The 26886-nt window shown below is 37.6% G+C and overlaps 1 protein-coding gene across 19 annotated transcripts in view; it reads left to right on the top strand.

Moving 5' to 3' along the window:
• The first annotated feature begins 206 nt into the window (after nucleotides 1-206).
• The window catches only part of LOC135214255 (protein kinase C and casein kinase substrate in neurons protein 1-like), a 207579-nt gene continuing 180899 nt past the window's right edge, over nucleotides 207-26886 (top strand). For 11 of the 19 annotated variants that reach the window (XM_064248329.1, XM_064248334.1, XM_064248333.1 and 8 more), the window contains exon 1: nucleotides 12170-12575. The gene's annotated coding sequence lies outside the window, so the exon portion shown is untranslated. Of the gene's footprint in view, nucleotides 316-12169; nucleotides 12576-26886 lie in introns of those variants that run through there. The other 8 variants (XM_064248336.1, XM_064248340.1, XM_064248341.1 and 5 more) reach the window with 5 other exon arrangements.

The following is a 26886-nucleotide window of genomic DNA, read 5'->3' as shown; positions in this document are numbered from 1 at the left end:
CCTTTCTTGATAGCATTCTCGACTTCGCTGTCATTTTTAAAGAACCATTACTGCTGACCTCAGTGAATGATTAACTCACTCATTTCGTCCATAACGATGAAATAATTCATTATACAATGAAATTTGTTGTAAAAAAAATTTAGAACTGAACAAAATGAAAAGGCAAAGATTAAAATCTATCCCAGTTTTGTGATGAAGCTGAAGACGAAGGTTAAGAACCATCACTAGAACTTGTCATCAGCGTTTGATTTCGAAGTGTACGTGTTAACGCCCATATCCACCGTAAACAAATTGACTGGAGTCGTTAAAACAACGGTAAAGTATCGAAATAACGTTGAATTTAGTAAAAAATAAATCATAAATCCTATTCGGATATGAAAATGAACTTGTAAAGTATCGTAGTGAATGCTTAGGCTTAGGGATCCTAGGCCTATGTGTTAGGCTGCGACTGTAGGCGATCAGTAGACTTCAGGTTTGACTGAAGTTTACTTAAAAATGATTAAAAGTGATGGTCTTACTTATAAAAGCATGTTTGGTTATGTTTTAGAAGTAATTAAGACCATTCCAGAAGGTTGTAAGTTGCGTATCGTAGACTAGGCATAGGCTTAGGTTTGTCGAACTCGAGGCTTAGGCCTAGGCTGGCCAATGTCTTAGTGAGGGTGTAAATTACTTGGAAAGTATGCCTGATTAAGTATTATAAGTAATGAGAGACCTATCCTGAGACGTTTATGGTCGATAAATTGCTTACCGTTGTTCGTAACCCTAGGCTTAGGCCTAGGTTGTGTAGACTACTACTAGGTATATACATCGTACCCAATAGACATTGGTTATTTGTCAAGATTATCTCAGATTATCGTCATGTTTATTATTCGGCTTTCTATTCTGCAGAACACTTGCGCAAACTAGGCTAAGGTCAGAAATACAGGTAGAGGCTGTCCAGGGGTCTATACTAAGCTCCCCCAGCCAGGTCGGGGCATAGGCTAGCGATTCAGCTCTGTCGCAAATTGTCTTTGATCTGCTTCTAAAAAGCCCAAAAACTGGAAATAGGCCTAGGCTAACGAGGGTAACATTTTTGCGCCTCTACCATTTGTCCATTATCGTTGATTGAATATAGGGTAAATGACCAAGCGGGGAGACAGCGGCCACTAATCACGGAATGCGGCCACCTTCCTGAAAAAGTACTTGAGTTTGCTGCTGAGAGCATCAATCAAGTGTTGCGGCCCATCCAGGCAGCACACTGAGACCTCTATGTTCCTCTTGAAGTAAGCGTTTTCTCCAGAATTACAAAATAATGGCATAATTCAAGCTTTTTATTTGGAAGTGTGGCATAATTCAAGCACTTTTTTGGGAAGTGGCTGCGTTCCGAAGGGTGGTAGCCATGTTACGGCTTGGTCATTTACCCTGGGCTTAGTTTATCATTTGTTTAAGAATATGGTAGCTATGGGTATATGCATATTTGCTTTTATCTTTTATTTTTTTATTTTAATTTTTTTTTAGACAAGGTTATTAGGGCTTGTAGTCCTAGCCTAGGCATATCTTGCTCTGAAATATTTTTCAAATCTGGGGCAAGTTGAGGATGACGGACGCAGGTTCCGCTGACTATATCGAACCTAACCTTTACTAGAATGCTGTGTCCTGACCTAACCTAACCTCTTCTTCTTCGCCTGACTTGGTGCGCCTTGCCCTGCCTGACTTCCACCCCACCAAAGGCTGCCGCTAACATTCAGGTATACCCTCACAGATTTGCCTGTAAAGTCGATCTGTGCCCACACACCTCGGTTTTAAAGTGAACAGCCAGCACAGTCTCGTTGCCTGCACAGCTGGCCTGAGGAAATAGTTCATCTCAGTCAGTACAAATGTGTGAAACAACCTGCGCAGGCCAACTTTTTTGCTCATTCATCTTCATGTTGTAGCTTGGAAAACATGTACTGAGCAGCAACCTAAAGTGCTGAGTTTTATTGAATACAAAAGAGTTTATACCTTCATTAATTATGTATTGGATTTATTTATTTGTCAGTAAATGATGAGGATGTCAGATTGATATATATTAATAATTTTTCCACAGAAAAATAGTGTATAATGACAGCTCAAAGTGCTAGCATTATTCTATATGAGAATAATGTCCTTGTCTTTGGCAAGTGAAGTTCATAATAGAATAAAAAGAATTGCATATTTTAAATTAGTTGCAAAACTAAATGTGATTGATGTTGCTGCCAACAAAGACGTTGTTTTATGCCCACGCATATTTATTCATTTATATATCATATGCATATTCAGTATCAGTTTTTAAATGAGAATAACTCTTCAATATATGTAGTAAGACATGAAGAGGCGTATGTGCGTCTTTTTACAATTATGCGTCATGTATAAAATTCAGTTGTAAAATGAAAATGAAATAATATTAAACATGGTAGTGGAACAAACTAAAGCAACAGTAGACTTTCTGTTTATTCATTGTTAACATCACATGTTAACAATGAATAACAGCCATTCCTTCACTGGATGTCTTCATTAGCCGTTTATATATTTTGTTGCTATTAGCAAGTGAGTTATTGATAGAGCATCGTATGTTGATGCCATGAATGCTTCAGAAAACCGAGTGAAAAAACTATATCGTTAATGGTGAAGGTATGCCTGCACAGGTCGACAGTGCAAGCAAACCTGTGTAGGTATACCTGGATGTTGGTGGCAGCCTTAACACTAAACATCAGAAACGTGGACCAAGCTTTCACTCAAAAATAGTGTTGGAACCTGCTTCCATTGTTCTGCAAACTACTCTCTAATTATTGTGTTGTTAAGGTTTATTGCATGATTTTGTGGTCTGTAGGCTATAAGGGTTTTCATAATTCTGGTCATTCACCATGTATTATTAGGTCTTCCAAAGGTCTTGCTTTTCCTTCTGTGAGGTTCAGACCAAACAGCTTTTGAGAAAATTTATTTTTGTTGTACCCAAATTGTGGAATGGTGGTCTTCATTTGAACCAGAGTTCAAACTTAGCACAAATTGTTTTTTGTTGAGTACCCTTGCATTAGTCTCAGTTGTTTGGTAGTTGTCATATTTATTTTATTTGATTTTATTTTATTTGTCATTTATCTTACCTTTATTTCTCTTTTGTAGATCATTCTTCTCTGTTTCCTTTTCTGTATTTGGGCTCCTTCCCTGTTGGGGTTTTTAGTCTTGTAGCATCTTGTTTTAATAAGGGTTGCATTAGCTTGTAATGTTAACAATAAAAAAAAAGTCTTGCTTCTGTCCTTCATTTTAGGATTTGGAGAATATGGCAAATTTTGGCTGTTAAAGTAGTTAACAGGAATCTTGTAGAAGGGAGTTTCTGTTTCCCCTTCCTCTGACATCTCACCAGGGTAAACATGGAAAATATAGTAGACATAGAACCATCTATTAATGCCTTGCATAACATAGGCTTGGGACTATCTATCAGTGGTTTGCACAGTAAAGGTTCCTTTTGACAGCTTCACCTTTAAGGACCCAGTAGCATCTTCCTAACCTGCAGGATAGGAAGGATCTGTTTGTTTCTTGTATGTAGATTTCTGCATTAAATATTCAGTGATTATGACTGCTAAGTTCAGGTTGCATTAGGTGATTTGTCATTGTTTTCAATACCCACTGATTAGCACTTGGCTAAGTTCAATGTTAGATGATTTGTCATACTTTTCATATTGTTCAACCTTCCTAACTCAAACAAGTTCAGCATGAATTAGACAATTTGTAATTGTTTTCAACTTGTTCAGCCTTTCTAAGGAACACAACTACCACCACCTCAAGCCCTACATTGGAAATGCCAAGCTTTCCTTTATTATTATTATTATTATTATTATTATTATTATTATTATTATTATTATTATTATTACTATATATTATGCTGTGGTTGTTGTGTTTATTGTCTGCTATAGCAGGAGACCAAAGGTACAGCCAAACACCGTTGAGAAAGGGAAGCCTGGCATTTCTGATGTATTGGACGCTTTTGGTTGTCTGTTCTGTTATATAAGTTACTGCTGAATGATATCTGTTTCTGGGGTTGTCTTAATAACTACTGATTGAGGTCTTGTTTCTGGGGTTGTCTTAATAACAAGTATGTATACTAGAGAAATACAGTCTATAAGTATGAGAGTTATTCACATACAATATTCTCTTTTTCTACAGGGGTAGATTGTTTGTGATGAGAACTCAGAACCTGTCAGTCACTGACTCAAGGTTTGAGAGCTCAATCCCCTCCCCCCAGTATTTTCTAAGTGAGGATTGAAATTCAGTGCTTTTGAGCCATATATAAGTTTTTATAGTATTATCTACAAAGAACTTGAGATCTTAGGACTGTTTTGTAAGTACTGGTAGGCGCAATGAGAAAGCATCCAAAATATGTTCTCTCTGGTTTTGTGAGCTAATCAAGCTTACATATTGGTCATCTAGTGAGGTCAACTGCCTTTTACCTTAATTCAGCAGCTTTGCCCTGCCCCTTTTATTTAATAGAATTACTGAGTGTAGGTATCTAGTGCTAACAGTCTACCTTTACCTCATTCTGCCTCAGAAACATTACCTTTGAGGGCATGGACACCATTTCTTTAGGACTTGTGGTGGCTGCTTTCAGTGGTGTGTCCAGTAGGGCATGTTTATTTTTGGGTCTAATTGTGATAATATTGCTACTTTTAAAGCTAAAATTCCTTCTTCAAAACAGGAATTTCAGTGTCCTTTTGTTTTCGTAGATAGGTTCTTGCAAAGCCAAATTCTTGGGGCCATGTCAGGCTCTTTATCAAATTTTCCAGGCTGCATAGGAGTTACTGAAGTAATTTTTCCCATGTACACATATGTGACCAGGAAGCTTGACAGTTAGGTAGCAGGAATCCCACCAGTCATGTTTCTTTGGCAATACCTCTAGCCTAAGGAGGGAATATCCTTATCAAAGTTAGTTTATATTCTTGCAAGAAAAAAATCTTGGTTTGTAAGATGATGTGTCTTTTCCCCAGATGTACAAACATATTCTTTTATCACATTCTCACTTAAAATCTTCCCCACAGATTCTTGGCATTTATTTTCCATTGAGGTGCTACAAATTTGAACTGTTGTCATTGTTGTGGATATTGGCCTTTGCTAAGTTATGAGTCTGTAATGTTGTCTAAACTGCATATTTCTTTGTTTTGGTTATAATTATTTCTTAGTTACATACTTTTGTGATTGAAATACTATATAAACCACTGCCTTACTGAGCCTTATTGTACAGTACTTTAGTTATATCCGGGCAGCCAACTAATATATATTGTATGAAAGAGGTGGTCCTGGTCAATTACTGGTAAATACATATTAGATTCACATAATTACTAATTTGTCAATCCCTTATCTCATCGTGAGAAGTACTATGTGCCCTTTATGTATCTCATACATAATACCTTTCTTTCATGGTATGCATAGCTTATTTAAAGTAAAAAGAATAGAAAGTTTCTTTAAAGTAAAAAGAATAGAAAGTTTGTTTTGTACAGTAAAATGTTCTTTCCTGTTTTAATTTTGAGTTTGGCATAGCAGTCCATAGTTCCCATTAAGGTTGGGAGGACACGTTTTCATGCTCTAGCAGCTATGGAAACTTTGAAGGAATGATGTCTTCATCACCCTGCACAGCCAAGTTCCTTCACAGCAGTTTCATCATTCTTGTGGAGTACTCTTTTCAAAGAGCCAGTTCTAGATCACTTGCCACCAACACAGCCTTTGTTGATGTCTTTCTTCTGGGTATTTCCAAGTAGTGATTTGGTTTTCATTGGAATCCGTGGATTTTATACAAGTTACCCTGTATTAACCATCCAGTTGGTCACATTAGCTCAATTCTGTGCTAGGTGATCTGTCATTTTCATTCTTTTTGCCATTTTCAGGATTAGGTTACAACTCCCAGACTTCCCGTTTGTGAGACTTGTGCTTGGTTCAGTTACCCTTTACCACATCTGACCCCAGAAAGGGAAAATTGAACATTTATGACACATTCCCCTCGGCCAAAGGAGATATCAACTCTGTTTTTATTCCTTTGAAACCTTTCATGTAATGATTGGACCTTAGCTCTTTTGTGTAACAACAGACTGGCATTGCTTATGCCAGTCTGTATCTCCTGCTCATATGCATAACTGGGAAGATGGTATTCCAGGTGGTGATGTGATGGAATTAGCCTTGCACTATAGGCACAGACTGCATTAGACGTGGCTAGGTTTGTAACAAATTGTTCCAATTCCCTTTGGAATAATGCCAGTCACGTTCTGTAAGACAAAGCTTCCCACCTTAGATCATCCTCTCATTTGTCAGTTTACCAAAGGAGAAAGTGAGAATAACAGTCAGGTGGGTTGTAGGTCTCCCTACCCACCTTCCTTTTTGCCGTTAGTTAACTGCCTTATAACCAAGCTTCATCAATTGAACCAGCTTGTACCAAAGATACAGTATATATTCATGTAAAAGGCTAAATGTCTGGATACCTAGGGAAAATGCAGTTTATCTGTTGATCATATGCTTTTTTATCTTAAAATATTTGATGGTAGAATGTTTCAGCCTTCTGATTCTCAGATCTTTTAGGGTGAAGTTGATATCCCTTTTGCTCTTTATGTGACTTCAGATGGATCAATATTACCTATGTTGACCTAATAAAGGGGAAAAATATTTATCTTCTATAGTCACCCAGCTGCTGTTGGCCGTAGTTAGTCAACTATTGTTGGTCATTGTTAGTCAACTGCTAATGGTCATTGTTAGTCAACTGCTGTTGGTCATTGTTAGTCAACTACTGTTGGTAATTTTAGTCAACTGCTAATCGTCATTGTTAGTCAACTGCTGTTGGTCATTGTTAGTCAACTGCTTATCGTCATTGTTAGTCAACTGCTGTTGGTCATTGTTAGTCAACTGCTAATAGTCATTGTTAGTCAACTGCTGTTGGTCATTGTTAGCCAACTGCTGTTGGTCACAGTTCGTCAACTGGTGTTGGTCATAACCAGGGTGGGTAAGGTCATGACAGCAGTGACTTTATCCAAACAGACTCAATATAACCTGGAAGGCCAATGCATTCTTAGGTAAAATGTGTACGTGTATCATGATTTTTGTTTTATATGACACGTTTAAGTATGTTTGCATTATGTTCTGGCTTTCCTTGCTATGTTAATCCATTCCGCTTAGCATAATCCTAAAGCTTAGAACGTGGGGCTTCTTTCGTGGCCTACTTTCCCTTTATGTGGGTCTTCTTCTGCCTGCTCAGAGATGATTAGCTTCGTTTGTTGGAAGTTTCAGGCCAGTTGGACACATACAATTATCGGTGATGTTACTTTTACTGCTGGTGCATCTTAGGAACCTGTCAATTATTATTATTATTATTATTATTATTATTAGGCCAGCTGGACGTACAATTTTTACTGATGCTGTTGATACTTAGGAACCTGTCAAATTATTACTTTTATTATTATTATTATTATTATTATTATTATTATTAGGCTAGTTGGACACACAATTATTGTTGATGTTACTTTTATTGCTGGTGCATGTTAGGAACTTGTCAAATTATTATTATTATTATTATTATTATTATTATTATTATTATTATTATTATTTTTACTATTATTATTATTTCTTTCTTTATTTATTTATTTATTTAATTTGCTTTTATTTTGGTCTTATTGCAGTGATCCTATTCGACTGGGTAGTTTTTATAGTGTGGGGTCCCGTGTTGCATTGTGCCTCCTTAGGAGTCCATCACTTTTCTCACTACGTTCGCTGCTTCTAATAGCACACACTTTTGCATGCCTGGTATAGAGACCTTGTTTGCATAAGTCCTTTTAGCTACTTCAGCCTCTAGTTTTTTCAGGATGCCTTTTCAGGGATCTTGGGATCGTGCCTAGTGTTTCTACGATTATGGGTACGATTTCCACTGGCATATCCCATATCCTTTTTATTTCTATTTTCAGGTTTTGATACTTATTCATTTTTTTTCTCTTTCTTTCCCTTCTCTCTATCTCCTCTCTGTGGTGTCCCATGGTATTGCGACATCAACGTTATTAGTATTATTATTATAAACGTTATTGTTATTATTATTATTATTATTATTATTATTATAAACCCAAAGACCCCAGTTAGGAAGGCAGCCTAGTAACGAGAAGCAGTTGCATATGTGAAGAGTAAACTGGAAAGAGAAGTTGTAAAGAAAACTAGATAAACAAAGAAAATAAAATTGATCCAAGAAAAGCTGTGTAATGCGTCACTTATGCAAGTTAGGTCGGAGAGACCGTAACTTGTTCGGCAGACTTCTGCATAAAAGAATTTCTTCCGTGAACAAGGCTAAGAGATTAAATCTAAATTCATAAATAATGAGTTACGTTTTTTTTAGTTTTTTGAGTCTAAACCTAAGTTTTTTTTAGTCTTTTGAGTCTAAACCTAAGTTTTTTTTAGTCTTTTTAGTCTAAACGAAAGTTTTTTTAGTCTTTTGATTCTAAACGTAAGTTTTTTTTAGTCTTTTGAGTCTAAACGTAACTTGTTTTATATCCGTTGTTTAGAAACGCGACTAAGCACCTTAAGATTTCAGCATTCTGCAACTAATTCAAATTTGGCGCTTCATCATTCAACTGGTTCACGTGGGGCACCGTAGGCATTGCTTAAGGTTCTTGGCAGCGTCCGTTCCTTAGACCTCTAGCTGCCACCCTCGTTCATTCTTTTACTGTACCTCTTTTCATATTCTCTTCCATCTGACTTTTCACCGAAGCAATCGATTCATAGCGCAACTGCTTTGAGGTTTTCCTCCTGTTACGCCTTTCAAACCATTTAACTGTCAATTTCTGTCTCAGGCTGAATGACCTCACTCATCACAGACCCCAGCGCTTGGCTTTTGGCCTAAAATCTATATTCTATTCTATCATCCAACCAGTAATGTTGTTCTCGTCGCCAGGATTTCATTGATTATCTTTCCGTTTGTCTATTTTGTGGGGGAGACGGCCAGATTATTTATTGTTATTTATCATTTACAGCGGAAAAAGGGAAAGTTACGTTCATTTACAATTCGGTCGTCACATTACAGTCATTTAAATGGTTATAAGGTGTGCAAGTGTTTACAGAGTATTGTGATTAAATGACAGACTCGTGGAGCATATATATATATATATATATATATATATATATATATATATATATATATATATATATATATATATATATATATATATATATATATATATATTAATATACAGGGTGTCATAAAGTCCCAGTGTCATTACAAGCAGTAAATACTTGCAATGGTACTGGACTTTATGGACATCCTGTAGAATATATATATATATATATATATATATATATATATATATTATATATATATATAAAGTTTTTTCTTAGTGTTTGTTTATTTCAAAGCATTCATCCTAAAATTGTTTGTAACCTTAGTTATTGTGACGCCAGTCTAATGAAGCTAGTCAGTAGTGAATCAATCTGTCGTGATAATCCTTTCAATAGTCATGGCTCATTAGAGCAACGAGGTTCAATGCTATCCTATCTATTTCGGAGAAAAAAAAATAGGTGACCTTGAGAAGGTTAGGTCACCGTGGCTTCCCATTTAGAATGATTGCTTCCAATGACCTCCTGCGAGACAGACTAATCAATCCAACTTGATTTTTTTTTTTTTTTTTGATTGTCCCAGCTGCAATTCAATTCTGCCCAAATTACACCATGGTAACTGGCTCTCCTCTGTCGCTTACTCATTGAAATGACTTTGGCTGCGTGCTGGATCGGTCATATTCCTTTAGACAGGTGATAAAGCGTACAAGGACCTCCGGAAGCTTAAAGAGTTTTAAGTGTGAAAAATTTACCGAATTTTAGTCAAGGAAAACTTCCTGGATTTTTATTCTAGGATTCTTGTTTGTCGTTCAGTGACGCCAGAGGAATATATATAGATATATATATATATATATATATATATATATTATATTTCAACTGAAATAATTCCCCTTCTGTTAAGATATATGAAAATATATTATTTCCGAGGAAGAGCGAGTTAGATATTAAAAGACTTTTGTTGCTTAATGCGTATACATACATACTATGATATATATATATAATATATATATATATATAATATATATAGATATTATATATATATGTGTGTGTGTGTGTGTGTGTGTGTGTGTGTGTGTGTGTACATGGTTGTATACACGCATTAAGCAACAATGTCCTTTAACATCTAAGTCGTTCTACCTCGGAATTATATATTTTTATATGTATGTATGTTAACCAAAAGGGAAATTTTTAGTTGATAAAGAAATTCGTCGGCTCATGGGCTCGAACACGGAACCAAGAATTCAGGACCTACGGCCCACCACACGTAATATATATATATATATATATATATATATATATATATATATATATATATATATTATATATATATATATATATCCAACCCCTTATTAGTGTATCACTTTTTTTTTAAAAAACGCTCTCACTCGATTGTTAGAAGATTCAGCAACTGTTTGATCTCTAGTGTAACATGACACGAGTTTTGGACTTTGGGATGATGGGCTGGAGGTGTGGGGGGGAGGGGGGGGGGGCGGGGGGGCGTTGCTGCCTTGGGAATGGGGGGAGGGGAGAAGAGTCGTGTATCGTTAACCTGGTGGTTAACCGAATAAACGACTGCGTCTTATTATTATTATTATTATTATTGGAGAAACAAATCCATATATTTTTTTTTTTTTGTAATAGGCGCGTATATTTAAAAGTGAATTCCTACGGAGAGCTTTAGGGAATTTGTCTGGAATCGAACAGATTTCCGAAAGCTCTCTCTAGGGGTTTATTTTGAAATAAATGTCTGTACTCATACCTGATAACTGGGATTGTTTCTCCATTTCAAGATTTGTGCTACTATGAGTATTTTATTTATTTATCATTATTTTTAGAAAGAAAAATGTAAGGGTCTTGAGGGAACTTTGATGGTAAGGATTGTCTAAAACGTTGACAGTTATAAATAAATATATATATATATATATATATATATATATATATATATATATATATATATATATATATATATATATATATGGAGCCCATGCCAGTTTGGTCTCTGAAGTATAGTATTTACTTTCTACAATTTGACGTTTTATATGGGCTCCTTTTATTAGATGGAATTCTGTTTTAACTATATTTCATATATATATTATATATATATATATATATATATATATATATATATATATATATAAAGTGTGTGTGTATTCATTCATTGCTGTCTCTACCTCCTCATATATTGAGGGTAAGGGAGCACTGGTCTTTTCAATATAAAACAACACTTAATATTACCACTGTTAGTTCATGTAACCTACTTACATTGCATTCTTTTTACAATTACATTTATTGCTACAGTTTGTGGTTCAAGTGGAAGTGAATTCTCAAGTGACGCGAATCGTTACTACCCTTCTCCCTCCTCCCCTCTTTTCTTCCCATACCCCTTCTCTCTCCTCCTCTCCCCACGTCTCGGAGCCTTAGTCCAGCTGTTGTGATGGGAATCATGAAACTGTCATATTTGAATGCGCTGGTCGTATAGTCTTTGACGAGATGAATTTAAACGACTTTTTATTTTGCTCGTCGGGTTTCGTTCCGTTTTTGTTTGCTTGCAGGCTGTAGTTCCTGTTTTCTAGTTAGGTTTTCATTATGTAATCAATTACCTAACTTACTGTCATATGCCTTCCTTTCCACTCTTTCATTCTGTAGAGCAGCTCGGGCGGCAGTCTTATGTGATGACATTCGTCGTCGCTCCGACGGCGAGGTGTTTCGGTAACGTTGGCACGCCTGGTCGGAGGTGCCAGTTACATGTTGGTATTTTTGTTGTTGATTTTTGCGATGCATTAGAAGAAAAAAAAAATCCCGTGTGTCGTCTGTTCGTTAATTATCGGTAATTGCGGCGTCTGGTCCATTTTAGTTTGATTTATTATCTTTTCTCGGGTAGGTTCTTTTCGTAGTATGTCTTTTGGTTGAAGAAGTTTAAATTGTGTGGTTATCTTCGAGACAATCGTTTGGAACAGATGAGATGCCGTTGAGATAATTGAAAAATGTTATAGTTAAATTAGTCGGCGCTACGCAAATCCCTATCTGGCATCGGTTGCACCTCCCTCCCTCCCTGTCTCTCTCCCCCTCTCGTCAACGCTGCCAACCAAGATAGTCAGTCGACTCGAGATTCAAGAGAATCCGGCCGGCCAGTTGATCGTAGACCCTCGTGCGAGAAGGGTATATATATACGTCGGTGACGGCGTTGAGTCGCCTTCTCATCGGACTCCCGGGAAACATTGCAGTGTGAATTGTGTGTTTTTTTATTTTGATGATAATAAAAGAGGGGCCAGGACTCTCGCACGCCGCCAGAAAAATAATCGTTGGTCCACGTGATTATTTTTCCCCTCCCTTAGAGTAGATATTTGTGTGTGTGATCGATTTGGATTGCTAGCGCCCGAAAGGGGAAAAAGAGAAAAGAGCCCCCCAGACAACCTTGTGCGTACTAGGATTTTTTGTTTTCCATCTTCGCCCATTGATTCCTGTGTCGTGTATCTTCTCCTGTGTGGTGTCTTCAGCATTCTACACATTGCAAGGTGGGTGTAGAAGGAGAGGAGGGGGGGGGGGGGGGGAGGAGGAGGAGGTGGCTGGTCGGGAGTGTTGGAGGAGTCGTGTTGCTTGTCGCTTTGCTAGTGCTAGTTTAGTGCTGGCGGGCTCTCTCTCTCTCTCTCTCTCTCTCTCTCTCTCTCTCTCTCTCTCTCTCTAATCCGTTTTGAAACCGTTGGAATGTTGCATGGGATTCAAAAGGATTACTTATCGGGAAATATCTTTTTGGGGTGGGAGGGGGGCCGGTTGTTTGTTGACAGGTAGTAGGAGCGTGTCGACTACTTTTATCAAAATTTTAACATGAGGTGGCTCTACATACCCACTTGGGGCATAGCCTACCCTAAGCAGGTCAAGGAAGCATCGCACACGGGTGGTGAATGGGTTCTTTAAAAGACCCCAGAATTCGAGAGTGAATGTGGTTATTTTTCAAGGTTCCAGCTTATTCATTCAACCCTGTGCCATGCCATATGGGCATGTGTCACAGAGGAATGCTTTACTGTGCGTCAGATAGGGCAGACCACCCGAAAATCTTTATTGCCAGCTGCATTTTGCGTATGAGGGGCGAATGGGCGGGTATTGGTATGCGTACAGTTGGCGAAGGGGTCACCTTGACCTGGACAGTCGGTGGAAGAGACAGACTTCTGCGATTTCGTTTGCAAATGATGTGATTTAGGCCCCGGCTGTATATGAATTAGGAATTCAGTACTGAGTAAGGATTTTAACTTTATGGTTTTGAAAGGGGAGTTCGTGTTTAAATCCTAAAGCGTCACAGCTAAGTATATGTTGCCATCTTTCATCGGTTACAGTGGCTTTCAACTTTGTCTTAGCAATGATTGGGGCATTAATTTTGAAGGGATTCCCCGTGATTTTATGTGAGATTGTATCTCTTACTAGGATGACGTCATTGCCCTTTTATCTTCATCCTGTTCGAGATAAGATTTAGGTTACAGTGCGTTGGTGCCTTTGTTTTTGTTGTTGTTGCTGTATGTCTCGTAGGGGCAGAAAACCTTCTGTTCATGGCTGGCAATATATGCCAGCGTTGGTTTATACGCAAGTGATAATTGCAGGGTTGTGGCTCATGAAGCAACTAGACATATATTTATACAGTGTGTAGGTTTAGTAGGTTCTAATTTTTCCCTTCCTAATCATAATTTTTATTTATCATGAAATATTGATCAGCTAAACAGCTTTGTGTATATTTATATAGACAGAGAGAGAGAGAGAGCAGCTCAGTTTGTTCATTACTAGTGCATAATGACCATTTAAACATTAGTGATGTGAACCGAAGAAGTGAAATAAGTTTCGTTCCGTCAAAATAGGCACCAGCTTTTATTGTGTATATCTTAAGTTTTAACAGACCACGAGCTGATTAACCAGCTCTCCTAGGGTTGTGGCCCGAAGGATTAGATATTTTTACGTGGCTAGGAACCAATTGCCGTCACCTAGCAAAAACGGGGACCTACAGCTTATTTGTGGGATCCGAATCACACTATATCGAGAAATAAATTTCCTCTGATTCCGCGTTGGCCGAGTCGGGGATTCGAACTTCGGACATATATATATATATATATATATATATATATATATATATATATATAGATTATATATATATATAAATTTAAGGGTTTGAGATTTGAAAGGCATACCTAGGCTATGCCGAAAATGATTTACTAAGGGGTGGCTTTATAGTCTGATGTCTCGACTCTGATGGTATTAGTCTTAAACTGCTTATTATGTAGTACATTGTGTATGATTATGATTCATTTTTTTTTCTAATAATGGCCTTGGCTGGTTCAATAGATGATAGGTTAGCAACTCTCTTTGACTTTTAACTTAACTGTTTTGGCATTTACTTACTATTGTTCCTGTCAGTTTGCTAGCTTGTTAGTTTGCTTTTTATTTAATAACATTATTTGTTGAGATCAGTGTCAATACTAGTGCATAATGACCATTAAACATTAGTGATGTGAACCGAAGAAGTGAAGTTTCGTTTCCATCAAAATAAGCCACCATGCTTTTATTGTGTATATCTTAAGTTTTACCAGACCACCGAGCTGATTAACAGCTCTCCTAGGGATGTGGCCCGAAGGATTAGATATTTTTACGTGGCTAGGAACCAATTGGTCACCTAGCAACGGGACCTACAGCTTATTGTGGGATCCGTATCACACTATATCGAGAAATAAATCTCTGATTCCGCGTTGGCCGAGCCGGGATTCAAACTTCTGACCACCGGATTGGCAGCCGAGCGCGAAAACCACTCGTCCAGCGAGGAACTTGCACCAGAGGTTATCTGGCAGTCGTGCAGATACAGATAAAGATGGAAAGATTATTTTGAGTGTTCAGTAAACTTCAGACGGTTATTTTGAAAGTTTATATCAAACTTACATAAGGATTGATGAGGATATGTGAGTGTGGATGTTGTAGTTTGTGTAGCGCTGAATGTTTACAGGGAAATCAGGATAGTTTTTCAAATTTATTTTAATGATAGAACGGGCATTTAAAATTGCAAGGATAGCATTTGAAATGTGAAACATGTTATTGCACATGAGCGCGCCATTTCCCTGAACTGTTGTCAATCAGTATCACGTGTGCGACAGTTCCAGGAGCGGTTCATTTGTCTAAAAAAAAAAAAAATGGTATTCCCAATAACTGTCTGATAAAATAGCTTCAATTCCCGTTGTGACCATCTATCTGTATTGAGATAACATTGAAGCAAAGGTTACTACAATTCCCCATGAGGTGTATGATACCCTACAGATCAGAAACCGTGATTTGGAAGAGATTTAAGAAAGTGAAAAGAACCCAATATTGGTCTAGGTAACTGGAGGTACTTCACTGGTCCCAGAACAGCGAAATGAGTGTGTGTTTTTTTTTATGGAGGGGGTTTGGGATGGGGGAGAAGGGGTGTTGATAGACGGGCTTTGGAAGTATAGATGGATGGAGGGGAAGGGTTCGGAATGCTGGCTGAATTTGAAGGGAGTGGCCACGTGAAAGATTGAATGTAGGAAAGGGGTTAGGGGAGATGTGGTGGATGGGTAGGCGTTTTGCCTAGGGCGCCATGCTTGTTGATGCTTCAGTAGGCACGCAACAATATATATATATAATAATATATATATACTATATATATATATATATATATATATATATATTTAATTACACGATATTTGTAACATTGTATGTAAGCTCGCTCCTCTGCTATGAAGTTATTTTTGTCATGGATAATGATATTCACAGTTTCTCTCACGGACGTCCGGTGGACTTGGCATTACTCATTCATTCTCATTTTAATTAGGCCTCGAGAGGCACGCTCTCGTCTGGTTTTCAAGATTTGTTAGGGGACAAGGACTTGAGTACTTGAGTACGGCGACTGTTTTTCGTTTTATGTAAACATATTCTGTAGGTTTTGTTCTAGAACGTCTTAAGTTTTAGTCAATACTAGATTCTTGACCTTTATCCTTATTTCAAGCTGGAATCTTGAGAATGAGCTGTGAGTTGCGTACAGCATTATTTCAAGAAATCCTTAGTATATATATACTCTGCTGGATTCAAGTTCTGGAATTTCACTTGGAGTGGCCTGGCACTGGAATTTTGCTTTGAATTGTGTTCGGTACTGGAATCTTGTTTGGAATTGTGTTCGGTACAGGAATCTAGCTTGGAATTGTGTTCGGTACTGGAATCTTGCTTTGAATAGTAGTGTATTCGGTGTGGGAATCTTGCTTGGAATTCTTGGTTTGTGCTAAATTCTTGCTAGGAATTCTGGGGTTCTCTCTAAATTCCTAAAAGGAGTCTTTGGCACTGGATTTTAGTTAGGCTATCTTAGTTTCGTAGATGGGTTCGACTATCATTGACTTTAGAGGAATTTCCATCGATGAACAATGCGTAGATTATTAACCTATCTCCATGACGTTTTAGATCCGATAGCTGGCGAGTTTTGACTCCGTAAAAGTCGAGGACCTCTGTCCGGTTAGGTCGGATTGAACGGTCAAACCCTTGCCCTATAGGCCTGTGCATGGGCCTAACGCCTCACTCCAGTATATACCTGTGCTCAGTGACTTGCAACTTACACCAGGACTCTGGCGTGAATGACACTGAAGGCTCAAGAGGTCACCAGTTTGAGACGAGTATGACATTTGATGCTATTTCATAATTAAACAGGAACCCTCGAGAGAGGGACAAAGATGACCTCGTTTAGGCTTACGAAAGACACCACCACCACACACCACTCCTTGCTCGGCCTAAGTGTGTCGCGTGGAATAATGTCCTCGGGGGCCGGTAGGAACTGAGTGAGGTGGCTGTTTGTTGTTGCTGTTGGTGTCGAAATTGCTGAAAAGATAATTGGCACTAGGAAGGAGGTCGTTATTTTTATGTTATTACTGATGATGTTGCTTAAGTGTGAACTATAATTTTTGTTTTTGAGAGCAGAAGTATTCTTTTGTATTAAATATTATTACTGATATAGTGCTTAAGTGTGACTAATACATTTTGTTTTGAAAACTGAAGTATTCTTTTGGTTATTGAAAAAAATAAGATTGGTAATATTGAAATCACTATTCATTGTATCCCTTTTACTTTCTTTCTTGTTTTTATAATTAAATTTTGATTTTGGTGATACTGAAACAGTATTATATGTTGTTATCACTTTTATAATTATATGATACCCTTGTAAGTGTGAATGATTAATATTCAGCTAAGTAACCAGACGTACTTTAGAAAGTTTTGATAGTTATAACGTTATTTGGTATGTGACGTGTCAATACAGATCTTTATTTGGCAATAATTATCATTACGGCAGCTTATTTCTTTCACCATGATGGTAGAGCTTTTTTATTTTATTATATTTTTCTCGTTTTGATCCTTCCTGTTTTTCCTTGGAGCTGGGGCAGAAAGGGGAATTCAATTGCCCATCCCAATGGCCTCTCTGTCGGAAAATTTAAAAGAAGAAAATGGTTTAATTCTATAAGAATTTTGGTGCGTTGTCATATTTCCAATATATTAAGAAGCAGGTGTACCTACATGTCCCCTTTGTGGGGCTATTCGATTTAGACACCGGCCTCATACTTGACTTTTAACCAGAAACGAAGAGATAGTGTAGAATTAATTACCTCTCTCTCTCTCTCTCTCTCTCTCTCTCTCTCTCTCTCTCTCTCTCTCTCTCTCTCTCTCTCTCTCTCTCTCTCTCAGGTGAATATATATATCATGCAAAGGGGGCTCATTATCATTAGCTGGTGGGCGATAATGATTTGGAAGTCATGGCATTACTCTTTGATTCATGTATACGTGCGAGTTATTTCCGTTCGTCACGTCTTTCTTGTTATGGCGAATAACTTCTTGGCATTCCAAGGTCATTCCCGGTGACCTTTTGTATTCGTGAGGGAGTGTGGTCGTTTGTTTGACTTACAGTAAGGGTATAGCATATTGTTTTTACTGTGTTTTGGCGTGTATGGTATACTCTGACGTTATATTTTTATATATATATGTATATATATATATCGATATTTTATATATAATATCTATCTATATGATATATTATTAGACAAGGCCATTAAAACACTGGTTTAAAACTAAGGACTATATAGTCCAGAGCTTCAAACCAATGTTGTTTGTAATGGGCCTTTTTTATACCTTGAGGACATATCCTGTTTTAACAGACGAATTTATTTCCTATTATATATATATATATATAATATATATATATATATATATTTTGATATATATATACATCATATATATATATATATATGTGTAAAGAATTTTTTGAATTTTATATATAATATATAATGTTGAATATTTTTACTTCATTGACTCTGTCATTAATGGAATTTTTATTGATATATTTCCGATATTTATAAATTCCCCACACAAATATATATATATATATATATATATATATATATATATATATATATGTGTGTGTGTGTGTGTGTGTGTGTGTGTGTGTGTGTGCATATATATATATATCTATATATATATATATATATCTATATATATATATATATATATATATAACAAAATGACATAGTGCGTCGTGTTCCTAAGTGTCAAGAGTGGTGTGTCTGCTGTTCCCCACGTGTAGTAGTACTGTTGACATCGAGACAATCACCTCTTGGGCATTTATATATAAAGACAGGCTTTCGGTCGTATTATGCCACCTGTGGAAAATGGGCAAGTCGGGTATCTCTCTCTCTCTCTCTCTCTCTCTCTCTCTCTCTCTCTCTCTCTCTTGCTTAAAGGGTAAAGGCTGCTACAAGCAGTAAGGAGGGCGACAGTGATCTCTCACCTTGGCCCTGGAATGGAATGTGTTGTCTGTAGCCAAGTGTGATGCTGCTGCTGCTTCAGGATCTAAATGCTCGTTTCATTGAGGGAGCTCTTACTGCTAGCTGCTGCTGCCCACTTCCTGAACACCCCCCCCCCCACGCCCTCCTCCTCTCCTCTCTCTCCTCACTCCCTCCCTCCTTCTCTCTCTCTCTCTCTCCTTCCCACACACTCTCTCCCCCTCCTCTCTCCATTCTCATCCCGCCTCTCTCTCTCTCTCTCTCTCTCTCTCCTCTCTCTCTCTCTCTCTCTCTCCTTCGCGTGTGGGTGTGGGATAGTGGATTGCCTTCACACATTCTCTCTCTCATACATTTTATATATATACTATATATATATATATATATATTATATATATATATATATATATATATATATAATCATGCTTTGTATTTATGATACCATTAATTATACATTAATTATAGATGGGACGATTTCATTTCCCTTCAGTATTCAGAAATATTTCAGAAGGACGAATTCCCCTCTCGACCTAACTGGGCCACTGAGAGAGAGAGAGAGAGAGAGAGAGAGAGAGAGAGAGAGAGAGAGAGAGAGAGAGAGGTTTTTTCCCCGAAATCGTTGGTCTGTATCCGTTCGCCATTGACAGCGGATTATGGCAGTGTCATAGTCCTAGTAAAAATTCTTTGAATTGAGTAATACCAGAAGAGGTGTTTCCCAACCAACTTAAAGCAGATTCACATCAACCTTGCATTTGACGTCTAGGCCAGTCCCTTACGACGCTCCTGATTGGCTGTTGGTAAGCCAATCACAGGGCTGGAAACTCTCAGTCTCTCTCGAGAGTTCACATAGGCAGGATGTATGCTCCACCTCTCCTGAGGGGTATTTTTGAAAGACGTATCTCTCAGGAGAAGTGAAACATACATCCTGCCTATGTGAGCTCTCTAGAGAGACTGAGAGTTTCCAGCCCTGTGATTGGCTTATCAACAGCCAAATCAGGAGCGACCCTGAGGACAGAATTAGCGATTAAACGAAGGATAAATTCAACATAATATCGTTCCTACAGTCGATTCAGTCAGATGACAGGGTGCATCTCATAAATGCAGTTAATAAAGATCCTTGTTTATATATTGATCAGTGGTTCATTATAAGAATTGATCTACAATTATGATCAATTACATTGATTGATGTATTTATGAAGCATTTAACACTGTTCTGTAATCACAAGGAAAATACAATATTCACAGTTACGAGTAATTCATATAATTTGGTTAAAATGTATAAGTCTGTGTTTTGAAATGATCGTAAGGCAGTTAATCACTAATAGGATTTAATTTTGATTTGGTAATCTTGTAGTTTAAAATTTTTTTTTTATTTTAAGAATCTTGCGATAACAACGGTGATATTGTTATATACAGGTTGTCCATAAAGTCCCAGTAGCATTACAAGTATTCATTGCTCAGAATGGCACTGTGGCTTTATGGACACCCTGTAGTATATCAAGCAATTCATCTTTTAACATCATTATCAAACGACGATTTCAGTCGACAGCGAAGGACGAGTATACAGGCCGCGAAACGTGCATATTATGCGAAACTTCTAAATTTAGTCGTTTATTGGGCAAGACGTCAATTTAGCCTATTTCGCAAGAGTTCGAGGAGTGACGAAATCGGTTAGTTGGTGCCCTCGGTGTACCTCACGCCGTGCACTGTAGGCATTACTTAAATTCTTTGCAGAGTCCCTTAGGCCCTCAGCTGCAACCCCTTTCATTCCTTTTACTCTACCTCCGTTCATATTATCAGTTGTTGCAACGTGCAACTGCGAGGTTTTCCCCGCTGTTGCACCTTTAAAGCCTGTTCATTGCAACTTTCCATTCTAGCGCTGAATGACCACATATGTCCAAGCGCTTGGCCTTTGACATAAATTCTGTGTTCTAATTACTTATGCTATATATATATATATATATATATATATATATATATATATATATATATATACAATATACATATAATGAGAACAGAATTTATGTCAAAGGCATATATATATATATATACATATATATATATATATATATATATATATATATATATGATAATAGTAATAATAAACAGACTAAATGTGAATCCGGAGAAGAGACATTTAACCTTGAAAAAAATGCGACATTTAACGTTGAAAAGTATGCGTTACTTGACCTTGAAAAGAATGCGATACTTACCATGAAAAAAAATGCGACATTTGACCTTGTAAATAACGGACGATTGACCTTGAAAAAGCGAGATTCGACCTTGACAAGAATGCAATATTTGACGTGAAAAGAATGCGGTATCATACTTTGAAAAGAATGCAATATCTGACCTTGAAAGAATGCGAGCGTTTGTTGGCAGACGTTAGGCCCGCTACGTAATTCGGCGTTAGCCAGCCGTTGTTACTTGTTAGAGTATGCACAGGGGTTTCTCTACTCCAAGTATATGATCGTTTGGTTGATTGATTTATGACTGCTAAAACTGGTGTCACGGTGTATGATCGTGTTGACGTATTCCGGATACCAGGTGGTGACAAAAATTGGTGTATAGTTGTCATTAGTATGTATGCAATAAGGTTGATGTTTTCTTTTTCTTTTTCTTTTTTTTAGTAAGAAAAGGCTTCTTTTATAGAGGTTTGGTTAAGTGGTGCTTATATATATATATATATATATATATATATATATATATATATATATATATATATATAACATATCAAACTTCTACTTGGACACATAAATGATATTAATAGTTGTACAAAGTGTACGGAATCTTTATCACCATCCTGTATACCCAACAAATACTATATATGTATACACATATTTACATATATATATATATATATATATATATATATATATATATATATATATATATATATATATAATACATATGCTATATATATATATATACTTTACATATATCTGTATGTATATATTATATGTATATTATATATATATTATTCTTAGCTTTAAATAGTTCATATTTGCTGTTCGTCCTATTTCTTAATCTGTTTCTCACTTATGGAGAGAATGTTAGGCAGATGGCAGGAAATACTGCGGTTTTTTTTTTTTTTTGGTTTTTTTTTTTTTTCTTTCACAACTTTGTTGTGTCTTATCCGGTCTTGAAATGCCGTGACCTTGAGTAAACTTTCCCTTTTAACTCGACTAGTTTTTCGGACTTTTTTTTTTCTTTTTTTTTTTTTTCGCTGAAAGGAATTTAACTTGTGGGAATTTTTTTCTCGTCAGAATGAACTTTTTTTATGTGAATTGTTTATATTTGGAGGGAGGTAACGTCCTAATGAATCATGATGGTTTTGTGAGTTCATAAATAAATAGTCTCTCTCTCTCTCTCTCTCTCTCTCTCTCTCTCTCTCTCTCTCTCTCTCTCTCTCTCTCTCTCTCCATTTGCAAGTTGTATTTTACATCACTTTATATTATTATTATTATTATTATATTATTATTATATTATTATTATTAGTATTATTATTATTATTTATTATTATTATAGAAAATGGTGACTAAATCTTTTACAGTACCTCTTTTGGAGGGCCAAGTACCAAAAATAACTGAACAATAAAGTTAGCTTCTCTCTCTCTCTCTCTCTCTCTCTCTCTCTCTTCTCTATGTGTGTGTGTGTGTATTCAATTACTCTACATTCACAGTAAATTTGGCTTCCTTTTGTCCCTACTCTAACCCTACACTCAAATAGGGTTGAGTGAGTTCGAGTAGTGGGCAGCTGCTCTCAGTCAGTGCAAACGTAAGTTTTATGTAACCTGACTTGGTATTGGGTAGTATTGGTATGTCAGGGGCTCTCTTTGTTGTATGTAGATGTATCTGAAAATTGGTCGAGAAGGTGTTATCTTACCGTTTTACTTAATATGTTGAGAGGAAATAAATGATCTTACCGTGTTACTTAATATCTTGAGAGGGAAATAAATTATCTTACCGTGTTACTTAATATGTTGAGGGGAAAATAAATTATCTTACCGTGTTGCTTAATATGTTGAGAGGGAAATAAATTATTTTCATTTTTGCGACAGTTTTGACCAGGAAGGCAAATCTTTGTTGTGTGAATCAGAGTAATGCCATGACTTCCAAATCATTATCGCCCACCAGCTAATGATAATGAGCCCCCTTTGCATGATATATATAAACCTGAGAGAGAGAGAGAGAGAGAGAGAGAATATTCCACTTGCAATGAGGTGAAATCACAAGGGAGAGGGAGAGAAAGAATATTTCACTTGCAATGAAGTGAAATCACGAGAGAGAGAGAGAGAGAGAGAGAGAGAGGATGAGAGAGGGAGAGAGAGAGAGAGAGAGAGAGAGAGAGAGAGAGAGTGTACGAGGAAATGGGAAATAGTTCTCAAAGTTCAGTAGTGTGTGTTGAAGCTAATAAATCCCACGTTGGTTATTTTAGATAAACATAGATCAGAGATTCAGTGGCTGAAAGGTCCAATAGGCTTTGGAATGTGGTAATAGCCAGAAATGTGAATTTGACGTTTTAATCTTCATTACTATTTCTCTGTTTATTCGGCTCTATTTTTTTTCCCGAACGACCGTTCTACTTTTTAGCAAGCTTTTATGATGATAAAAACTTTTGTGATGATGACGAGGAGTTGTAGGGAGAGCGAGCAGAGGAGTAAAGTTCGCTTACCTACCTCTCCCGTAATATAACTGTCTGGCACAATTGGCAGGGTTTTTTTTTTTTTTTTTTGCTCGTGGAATAATGTCGAAAGCGCTCATTTTCCACAGTTTTATCGCGTGACGGCCTCTCCGGTTCTACCTGCCGAGCAGAGTTTTGTGTGTGTGTGTGTGTTTTGTGTGAATTTGGCGTTTGCAGTTTTGCCTGTATCGTTATTTTTATTTCTGTTGTTATTGCTGATTCGTTTTACTCTTAATTCGTTAAACGAGGCCTGTGAGTCACCCTCAGTACCATCAGCGCCTCAGTGGCGTGATCGTTATGGTCTTGACGTGCCACCTCAGTGGGTGCGAGTTCGATTCTCGGGCATTCCATTGAGGTGTTATGATGTGTATTTCTGGTGATAGAAGTTCTCTCTCGACGTGGCTCGGAAGTCACGTGAAGCCGTTGGTCCCGTTGCTGAATAACCACTGGTTCCATGACGTAAAAACACCCTAAAAACTAAACCTTATTGCCATCAATGCACCTCACACGGTGCACTTTAGGCATTACTTCATGGTCTTAGCAGCTATGGGCCTTCCTTAGGCCCCACCCTAGCTGCAACCTCTTTCATTACTGTTACTGTACCTTCGTTCATATTCTCTTCCATCTGACCTTCCACTCTCTCGAACAGTTGTTTCATAGTGCAACTGCTTTGAGGTTTTCCTCCTGTTACGCCTTTTCAAACCTTCTTGCTGTCAGTTTCCCATTCAGCGCTGAATGCCCTTATAGGTCCCAGTGCTTGGCCTTTGAGAAATTTCACAGCTTGGTGAGACGAACCACGAAGATTGGTAAAAGTAAAAAGAGAGAGAAAGCAATCAATCAACCTGGGTCCTATGGAGAGTCTCTTGGGTGGAACACTGTGATAGGTAGCCCTCCTGAAGGGAGTTTTCAGGAATAAATACTAAAATTTTGACATTTTGTCGTCTGTTCATTTTTATGGTCTCAGACTTGCGTGCTGTTTATTTTCATGGTCTCAGACTTGCGTACTGTTTATTTTCATGGTCTCAGACTTGCGTACTGTTTATTTTCATGGTCTCAGACTTGCGTACTGTTTATTTTCATGGTCTCAGACTTGCGTACTGTTTATTTTCATGGTCTCAGACTTGCGTACTGTTTACTCATGGTCTCACACTTGCGACGTTATGCATTTCATGGTCTCAACTTGCGACGGTTTATCTCATGGTCTCACACTTGCGTACTGTTTATTCTCATGGTCTCACACTTGCGTACGGTTTATTCTCATGGTCTCACACTTGCGTACTGTTTATTCTCATGGTCTCACACTTGCGTACGGTTTATTTTCTTCATCTCACACTTGCGTACGTTTTATTCTATGGTCTCACACTTGCGTACGTTTATTCTCATGGCACTGACGTTTATTCTCATGGTCTCACACTTGCGTACGGTTTATTCTCATGGTCTCACACTTGCGTACTGTTTATTCTCATGGTCTCACACTTGCGTACGGTTTATTCTCATGGTCTCACACTTGCGTACTGTTTATTCTCATGGTCTCACACTGCGTACGGTGATTCTCATGACTCACACTGCGTACTGTTTATTTTCATGGTCTCAGACTTGCGTACTGTTTATTTTCATGGTCTCACACTTGTTATGTTTTTATTTTCGGTCTCACACTTGCGTACGGTTTATTCTCATGGTCTCACACTTGCGTACTGTTTATTCTCATGGTCTCACACTTGCGTACGGTTTATTCTCATGGTCTCACACTTGCGTACTGTTTATCATGGTCACACTTGCGTACTGTTTATTTTCATGGTCTCACACTTGCGTACTGTTTATTTTCATGGTCTCACACTTGCGTACTGTTTATTCTCATGGTCTCACACTTGCGTACTGTTTATTTTCATGGTCTCACACTTGCGTACTGTTTATTCTCATGGTCTCACACTTGCGTACTGTTTATTCTCATGGTCTCACACTTGTTCGTACGTTTATTCTCATGGTATCACACTTGCGACTGTTTAATGTCATGGTCAACACTTGCGTACGGTTATTCTCATGGTCTCACACTGCGTACTGTTTATTCTACATGGTCTCACACTTGCGTACGGTTGTTATTTTCATGGTCTACCACTTGCGTACTGTTTATATTCATGGTCTTCACTGCGTACTGTTATTCTAGGTCTCACACTTGCGTACGTTTATGTCTCATTGCGTCATTCTCATCACACTGGTACTGTTTATTTTCTCTATTGTGCCTCTCACACTTGCGTACTGGTTTATTTTCATGGTCTCACATTGTCTTGCGGTTATTGGTTTAATTTTTTCATGGTCCTTCTCAACCATGGTTCTTGCGTACTTTTTTTTCATGGTCTCACACTGGCGGTCTTGTCATTCATGCCACAACTTGCGTTTTTTTTGTACTGTTTATTCTCATGGTCTCACACTTGCGTACTGTTTATTCTCATCTCACACTTGCGTACTGTTTATTCTCATGGTCTCACACTTGCGTACTGTTTATTCTCATGGTCTCAGACTTGCGTACTGTTTATTTTTCTGGTCTTAGATGGACGTAATTTTAATCGTTAGATTTTGACGAATGCCAAAATCTCCAGGGATCTTTGAAGAAAAGATTCCAGAGAAATTCAGATAATAGTCATTCCCCGTAGTGCTGTTATTGCACCTCACAAGGTGCACTGTACGCATCACTCGAAGTTCTTTGCAGCATCTCTTCGGACCCTGGTTGCAACCCCTTTCATTCCTTTTACTGGACCTCTGCTCATATCTTTCTTCCGTCTTACTTTCTACTGTAATTGTTTCAGAGTGCAGCTGCGAGGCTCACCTCCTGTTGTATCTTTAAAAATCACATTTACTCTACTTTCTTTTTAGTGATGAATGACCTCATAGGTCCCAGCGCTTGGTTTTCTATTTCTAAATAATTTTCATTCAGTCTTAAAACTCTTTAGCTCATGTGGTGGGCGCGTGATCACGGTTAGCCCTTTGTTCAAAAGTGTCGTTAATCCCTATCGGTAACGGGCAGGTCAGGCCGTTGAAAGAAGGAAGGTTACCGGTACATCGTAAGCCCTATCACTCCCCCCCCCCAAAAAAAAAAAAACCGGGGTTAGGGATAGTCTATAAATCAGTCAGGATTGTTTTTCTCCTTTCCGAAGGATACTCTATGTAATTCTTTGCTTCGTGACTGTACTTCTCTTCAAATTGTACTTGATACCAGATATTCTTCTCATTTGAAAGCATATACAAATAATTCATTGGTATACTCATCAATGCACACGAGAGTTATAGATTGCTTCTTATTCTTAATAAAGATGCCTCATGATTAGGTTTACCACAACACTCAGTTCAC

This window comes from Macrobrachium nipponense, chromosome 45, assembly GCF_015104395.2.
Source record: "Macrobrachium nipponense isolate FS-2020 chromosome 45, ASM1510439v2, whole genome shotgun sequence".
NCBI classification, from domain to species: Eukaryota; Metazoa; Arthropoda; class Malacostraca; order Decapoda; family Palaemonidae; genus Macrobrachium; species Macrobrachium nipponense.
This window is presented reverse-complemented; position numbering and strand designations above follow the sequence as displayed.